Consider the following 8693-nt stretch of genomic DNA (forward strand, 5'->3'; position numbering starts at 1 on the left):
TGAACATTTTAGGAAATGACCTAATGGCACTCTTAAGGGAACATTCTTTTTATGTTGTGGGAAAATGTGTTGTTAGCTGGGGCGTCACATCATCAGGGGACTCGTGAACTTGGCATAATTTTCTTTAATAATACATTACATCTATTATCTTGCCTTTCTCCTCCACTTGAGTTCTTCCTCTGCTTGTGAGTAATCTCCGATTTGCACATTTAAAGTGGTTGTGACAAACAATTGGTTTCTGTTCTCTTCCTCTGAATTTGGCTCTGGATTTTGAACAATTGGGGCAGTGCATTCGGAAAGTATTCAGACCCCTTGACTTTTTCCACATTTTGTTACGTTACAGCCTTATTCTAAAATGTATTAAATTACTGTTTTCCTAATCAATCAATCTACACAAAATACCCCATAATTAACCTTTACGATGAGACTCGAAATTGAGCTCAGGTGCATCTGGTTTCCGTTGATCATCCTTGAGAAGTTTCTACTACTTGGAGTCCACCTGTGGTAAATTCAATTAATTGGACATGATTTGGAAAGGCACACACCCGTCTATATAACATTCCACAGTTGACAGTGCATGTCAGAGCAAAAACCAAGCCATGAGGTCGAAGGAAATGTCCGTGAGCTACGAGACAGGATTGTGTAGAGGCACAGATCTGGGGAAGGCTACCAAAACATTTTTGCCGCATTGAAGGTCCCCAAGAACACAGTGGCCTGCAAATAGTCTGGCTAGCCATTTGATTAGCTGTTCAGGAGTCTTTTGGCTTGGGGGTAGAAGCTGTTAGTGAGCCTTTTGGGCCTAGACTTGGAACTCCAGTACCGCTTGCCGTGCGATAGCAGAGAGAACAGTCTGACTAGAGGGGCTGGAGTCTTTTACCATTTTTAGGGCCTTCCTCTGACACCACCTGATATAGAGGTCCTGGATGGCAGGAAGCTTGGCCCCAGTGATGTACTGGGCTGTACGCACTACCTTCTGTAGTGCCTTGCGGTCGAAGGCAGAGCAGTTGCCATACCAGGCAGTGATGCAACCAGGCAGGATGCTCTCGATGGTGCAGCTGTAGAACTTTTTGAGGATCTGAGGACCCATGCCAATCGTTTCAGTCTCCTGAGGGGGAATAGGCTTTGTAGTGCCCTCTTCACGACCTTCTTGGTGTGTTTGGACAATGGTAGTTTGTTGGTGATGTGGACACCAAGGATAATCAATTAATTACATGAATTATTGCACCTTCTCTGCATTAATTATTTTTCTTCTCTATGCTCCCAGCAGCTTGGTCTATTTTGCCTACACACATATATGATAGACAGTGATAGACAGGAGTAACCGGAGGAGCCGTATTAATCCTGCTGTAGAATTAATTGCGGCCAGCAGGTCAAATGAATGACTAAAATGAACGAATCACTCAGAAAAATGTATCATGACTCTCGAGTCAGTAAAAATAGTAGTTAAAAAATAATGAATCGTTCACAAACTACACATCACTAGAAGATAGCAACTTGGTTGCAGTTTGTATCTATGCTATAACGGTTAAAATGTTTATAAAATGATAAAAAACGAATATCGGTATTGGTCGATATTGCAAAGAAAATATCAGATATATGTACTGGCCCAGAATCTACACATCATAAATCCCTAACTTGAAAGTGTAAAAACGGATGTAAAAATATGTAGAAATGATAATGGACATTAATCTTAAAACAGCTGCTCTTTTTCTGAACTGCAAATGGCCCATCCCTGTTCTATATGGTGATGCAAATACCTTTACCAAGGAAGGGAATGTGAAGTTTTTTCAGTTAGGCTTTTCATTCAGCTTCGTTCACCTGAAAGAGTTGGCTCTGAACAGCTCTTTGTTCAGTAGCCATGATTGTGTTAAATAAACATGGGCTGGGGCCTGAGACTGGGCTCTGCCTAGGGCTGTTACAGTGACTGTATTACGAACACACTGGCAGTCATGAATCATGACCGCAGTAAAGATAAACATGAACGTTGAGTCACGGTAATTTCCTCTTATGCACTCTGGACTTGCTAACGATCATTAGGTCGCTAATGTCCTGGGACTAAGGGAATTATTGTCCCTCTAACCACTCTCACGTCAATGCAAATGCAATCAAAATTATATCAAACAGTATGTGCTTTTAAAACTCACTTTACTGTGATTGATCCATTTGAAGCAATAAGTTCCCTATATACTATATGAGCCCAAGCCCGAAAGGAAACCTGAAATAAAATAATGATTCTGCCATTACACAATACATAGCCTACCCGCATATTATGCACAGCAAAAAAAGTTAGCCTACAACTATAGTGAATTTGTATTTGATTTTGAATAGCCTAGTAATAGGGCATTTTTCATATTTTCATAATTAATAGGCTGACACATTACCTTTATCTACAGAATATCTCACCACTGTGCATTTCCATCTCCTCCTCTCTCTCCTTCATTATTTTCTCAAGTGTGCAAAGAGAGGGGCTGTCAAAAGTTGAATGAAATATGTTTTGTTGTGAAAACATGTTACTATCGATGTTCCCTAACAGATTTCACTTGGTTTCCTAAATTAAGCACTAGCTGTAGGAATGGGGTTGGAGAGCCAATAGCATACAGAGTTTGGGCGGAATATTTCCTGTCACGCAGCGAGAGGCTGCATGCTTCGCAAACAGTGGTTGATGCATGCAGTGAAATTACCGGACAAGCCTATTTGACACATTTGCTATTCAAGCGCATTTAGATTATGTATTTTTTTCTACTGCGCCTGCCCATTTCACAATGGGCCATTCTAAATCAAAACTAATTTTACATATTAGTAAAGACAAGATTAAATTGAGAATCGTCTAATGAGCGAAAATATGTTCACTTGAAGAGAGAACAGCCTGAGGCAAAGGACAGAAGGCAAGGTTTTTTTTGCTACTTTCTCAGTTGCCTCATGCAGATCATTATATCTTGATTTCTAAGGTATTCTAAGGTTTGTATCATTCACAACTAAAGTTGCCAAATAACTCTAAATCTAGTGTTTAGGACCTATTTCAAATGATCACTTTTACGTTCAACATAGCCACTTCATATGTGCACTGTCTTGGGAATGTGAAAAATATGTTTTCTATTTTATTCAGCGAAGTTCAACTATACTTCTCCTTATTATAAAATCCAATTATATAAAATAATGGCACGGGACTTATAAGAAGTCTGCTAATAACATACAGTAGGCCAACTCATTCTGTTCTTCTGAAATACATTTTTAAAAGTATATGTGGCTTTTATGCGTGGAGGCCTGGAAATGGTATACATGTTTATGTTAATTAACGGTCAATTACTGTGAGACCGGCAACATTTTGCATGACAATAACCGGCTGACAAAATTTCATGACAGCCCTAGCTCTTCCTTCTAGATCATGTCAAAGTTTGTAGGCTACAACAGATAGATGCCCGGTAATCGCCATGGGGAGAAATAAAATGTACTTAGAAGCTGTTGTTGTTTAGCTATCAGGAAGTGGAGTCGGAAGTTGACAGTAAATTCTCAAGAGACATAACTTGATACTTTGTTTATGCTCTGATTCTCTGGTACAGGGAGCCCCGACTGCAATTCTCTGCCATTGTGACTTCTTTAAAGAGTGAAGGAGCAGTTGCATATTGTTTGCACATTTCTGTGCAAGTTGATATTCTCGCATTCAAATTTTCCTTGCTCAGGATTTTGTTTGTCAAGCAGGTGTGTAGTTCTTGTTTTTAGCGTTTTTGAGATGGCCACCCCCTTTTCCACACTATTGTTGGTATGTTTGCATTGCTATGGGTAGTTACCCATCGGCCAGATCTAGGATCAGTGTATACTTCCCAAATCCTAAAGTTATCTTCGATAGGGGGTAAAAAGACTGACCATAACAGTAGCCATAGCTTCCAGAGCCAACCTCATTCTGATGATTTCTCAGAAAGTTCCAGGCTGATGGTATAGGTGTTGTCAATAAACTTCCTCAGCCTTCAAAGAACAATAAAAACATTTATCAAGATTCATGGTGATGGAATTTGTTGTTTCTTTCGCTTATACTTTGCTATCAGACATACAGTGGCTTTAGAAAGTATTCACATCCCTTGACTTATTACCAAAAATATTGTCACGTCCTGACCACAGAAAGCTGTTATTTTCTATGGTAGAGTAGGTCAGGGCGTGACAGGAGGGTTTTCTAGTTTAGTTTTTCCTATGTTGTCATGTTCTAGTTTTGTATTTCTATGTTGGGTTTTGTTTGGGATGATCTCCAATAAGAGGCAGCTGGTCATCGTTGTCTCTAATTAGAGATCATACTTAAGTAGGTGTTTTTTCCTCCTGGGTTTGTGGGAGATTGTCTTTGAGTTAGTGTATGTTTCAACTCTGCGTCACAGTTTGTTGTTTTTGTTATTCAGTTTATTTGTATGTATTGCATAGTTTCACAGTGAAAATAAAATGTGGAACGACACACGCTGCACTTTGGTCCGCTCCTTCCTACGACAACCGTGACAAATATTCTGTTACAGCCTGAATTACAGCCTAGAATTGTTATTTTGTTACAATGGCCTACACACTACCCCATAATGTCAAAGTGGAATTATGTTTTTAGACATTTTTACAAATTCATAAAAAATGAAAAGCTGAAATGTCTTGAGTCAATAAATATTCAACCCTTTTGTTATGGCAAGCCTAAATAAGTTCAGGAGTAAACATTTGCTTATCAAGTTACATAATAAATGCATGGATTTACTGTGTGCAATAATAGTGTATACATCATTTTTGAATGACTACTTCATCTCTGTACCCCATACACACTTATCTGTAAGGTACCTCAGTCGAGCAGTGAATTTCAAAATAAGATTCAATCACAAAGACCAGGGAGGGCACCTACTGTATTGGTAAATGAAAACATTTAATAAAAAGTCATTTAAAATCCTTAAGAGTCTATTGAATGTGTCAATCTAAGTAACGTAAAAAAAAATCCCCATCAAAGTCTGTCAGTTTAAACTAGAGAAATCACATCCGGTATTGTCGGATTCCACATTTGAGGTGGAAGGTGGCTGAGCTACAGCGGTGTTCGTCAGACCATGAGACATCGCAAAAATTGGTTTTCCCACGAAAACGTCTGTAGTGTCTGAACGGTTTGGCCTGCAAACTAATATGACCACTCTACAACCCCAACAAGTGTCATGGAATTCATCTGAAGGTAACCCATACAAACAAATGTAAGTATGGAGGTAGTTTTGTGACAACAAATATAAAGGGTTAAAAATAGGTCAAAAAATATATATTCCCTGAGCTTTCTTATTTCTCCTAGATGTAGGACAGACACTTCAAAACCTTACCTTGTCTTTTTTGCCATTTATGAATGTGTTATTTAAAGCGATTCAATGGGCTACAGTAGTAAAGGTCAAATTCAATATTTTATCAAATACTTTCTAAATATGTTTGTTTTAAACCTAAAGGGGTCCTAAAATGTTAAATACAAATGTGGCCTTGACATGGTGAAGTTATTAATTCCACTTTGGATGGTGTATCAATACACACAGTCACTACAAAGATATAGGCGTCCTTCCTAACTCAGTTGCCGGAGAGGAATGAAACTGCTCAGGGTTTTCACCATGAGGCCAAAGGTGACTTTAAAACAGTTACAGTGTGTAATGGCAGTGATAGGAGAAAACTGAGGATGGATCAACAACATTGTAGTAACTCCATAATACTAACCTAAATGAATGGAGGGAAAACGAGGAAGCCTGTACATAATATTACAAAACATGCATCCTGTTTGCAATAAGGCACTAAAGTAAAACTGCAAAACATGTGGGAAATTAATTAACTTTATGTCCTGCATACAAAGCGTTATGTTTGTTGCAAATCCAACACATCACTGAGTGACACTTCATATTTTCAAGGATGGTGGTGGCTGCATCATGTTATGGGTACGCTTGTCATCGGCAAGGACTAGGGAGTTTTTAGGATTAAAAAAAATGGAATACAGCTAAGCACAGAAAAAAATCCTAGAAGAAAACCTTGTGCAGTCTGGTTTCCAACAGACCCAGGGTGGCAAATTCACCTTTCAGCAGGACAATTACCTAAAACACAAGGCGAAATATACACTTGTTGCTTACCAAGACGAAATTGAATGTTCCTGAGTGGCCTGGTTACAGTTTTGACTTAAATCATCTTGAAAAATCTATGGCAAGACTTACATAAATATATAAATATTGTACATTCCAGGTGTACAGACTTACCCAGAAAGACTCACAGCTGTAATCGCTGCCAAATATGATTCCAACATGTATTGACTCAGGAGTGTGAATACTTCGGTCAATGACCGATATTTGTATTTCCTTTTCAGTAAATTAGCAAACATTTCTAAAAACATGTTTTCATTTTGTCATTATGGGGTATTGTGTGTAGATGGATGTAGCACAACAAAATGTGAAAAAAGTCAAGGGGTATGACTACTTTCTGAATGCACTGTATAATGAAAGAGTCCTGCTATGTCTGATGTCCTTTCTTGAACTGACTTGATAACCTTGTTGATTGATTTGGCAGATATACATGAATGATATTAGGGGCTCAGGTCTACTTGGTGGCAAGATCATTTCATGTGAAATTATTGGATTGGTGAATTAACACCCAGTGATTTTGTGAGGAATTTCGATGTTTGAGTCTATTGTTTATTGTTTTGTCATTTCAAATGAAATTCTGTGAAATACCTATTTTGATGGCAAAGTGATTAAATAACTTGATATTAAGAATTTAGTTTTTTCACTCATTTGTTTTGATGGATTTTAAATGTGGAACTGCTATTTTTGAAGTTCAGATGTGTGTTTAAAGTTTGCACATGCAAAAACTATTGTTTAAAATGGTGAAATGCACATACTGTCATGACAATTGGATAATGATAACGTTACAAAGTAATACTATAAAATCAAAATCATCTGAAAATCCTTGCTTAAACAAAATTCAGTATCTTGCACGCCAATTTCCACTCACCTGAACTTCTTGAAATAAATAAATGAAGTCCACTTGAAATTGTACTCCCAAAGGGGCACAAGGTGATGGTAAACCAGGTATACAGGTCCAAAAGTATAGCGTCTTCTCTCTCTATCACCTCACGATCAGTAATGCCAGTACGACAGGAGAACGCACATATGTTCAATATGAATCTCAGACCATATTTACAGCCTTAATATGGCAATTGCTGATCAACTGGTTGGGTGGCCTCAATGTCACCCCTTTTGTGTTGTTAGGCACTCTTTCTAGGTCATAACCTTTCTAAACATTCCTCCACCCCGGCAAATCCATCTACCCTACCCCACTGTGTAAAGACATCATCAATGCTATCCGCCTATCTGTTGTTTTTGTTCATTGTCTGATTGTAAAAGAGGGTCAAAATGATTTGTCATACAGGTTATACCACAACTCACAGATAATTGCTTTCTCAGAAACACATGGATAAATGTCTTCATGTAGACGAACAGACCACAATGCATTCCACTGAACAAAAATATAAACACAACATGCAAGAATTTCAAAGAATTTATTGAGTTCCAGTTCATATAGGGAAATCAGTCAATTGAAATAAATTATTAAGGCCTGAATCAATGGATTTCACATGAGTGGGAACACAGATAGGCATATTTTGGTCACAGATACCTTTAAAAAAAAGGTAGGAAGAAGGTGTAATCATCTGCTGCTTCCTTAATTTCTGAGGCAGTATTCTGTAACGACAACTCAGGGAGTCAGGAGGTGAGTTTAATAATAACATACATAGAGCGTTCCAAAACAAGAGAAGCCTCTGGACATGAAAACAGAACCAATACTGTCTGATGACCGAGGTAGGTGAGGGCATTAAGAAGGGACAGTAATCAGGCTGGTGATGATGTCCAGGTGTGCTTAACGAGGGGGAACATGTGTGCTCAATGATGGTTGCCAGGTGTGCAAATGTGGATTGCCAGGACTGGTGGTTAGTAGACCGGCGACATCGAGCGCTGGAGGGAGGGAGCAGGAGTAGCCGTAACAGTACTGAGTAAAGGGTCTGAATACTTATATATTTTTTTATTTCACCTTTACTTAACCAGGTAAGCTAGTTGAGAACAAGTTCTCATTTACAACTGCGACCTGGCCAAGAATAAAGCAAAGCAGTGCGACAGAAACAACAACACAGAGTTACACATGGAATAAACAAACGTACAGTCAATAACACAATAGAAGAAAAAAAGAAAGTCTATATACAGTGTGTGCAAATGGCATGAGGAGGTAAGGCAATAAATAGGCCATAGTAGCAAAGTAATTACAATTTAGCAGATTAACACTGGAGTGATAGATGAGCAGATGATGATGAGCAGATGATGGTGTGTAAGTAGAAAACCTGGTGTGCAAAAGAGCAGCAGATGGACTATGTACAGCTGCAGCGATCAGTTAGCTGCTCAGATAGCTGATGTTTAAAGTTAGTTAGGGAAATGTAAGTCTGCAGCTTCAGCGATTTTTGCAATTCATTCCAGTCACTGGCAGCAGAGAACTGGAAGGAAAAGCGGCCAAAGGAGGTGTTGGCTTTGGGGATGACCAGTGAGATATATCTGCTGGAGCGCGTGCTACGGGTGGGTGCTGTTATCGTGACCAGTGAGCTGAGATAAGGCGGAGCTTTACCTAGCAAAGACTTATAGATGACCTGGAGCCAGTGGGTCTGGCGACGAATATGTAGCGAGGGCCAG

The 8693-nt window shown here is 38.9% G+C and overlaps 1 long non-coding RNA gene across 1 annotated transcript in view; it reads right to left on the reverse strand.

Annotated features, from left to right (window-relative positions):
- Window positions 1–7283, reverse strand: part of LOC145881512 (uncharacterized) — a 71417-nt gene extending 64134 nt beyond the window's left edge. The window contains exon 1 of the long non-coding RNA XR_014393050.1: window positions 6973–7283. This is a non-coding gene — a long non-coding RNA (uncharacterized LOC145881512). The remainder of the gene's footprint in view (window positions 1–6972) is intronic.
- Between the last annotated feature and the right edge of the window lie 1410 nt (window positions 7284–8693).

The sequence above is a fragment of the Salmo salar genome, chromosome 08 (assembly GCF_965601325.2).
Source record: "Salmo salar chromosome 08, fSalSal1, whole genome shotgun sequence".
In the NCBI taxonomy this organism is placed as follows: Eukaryota; Metazoa; Chordata; class Actinopteri; order Salmoniformes; family Salmonidae; genus Salmo; species Salmo salar.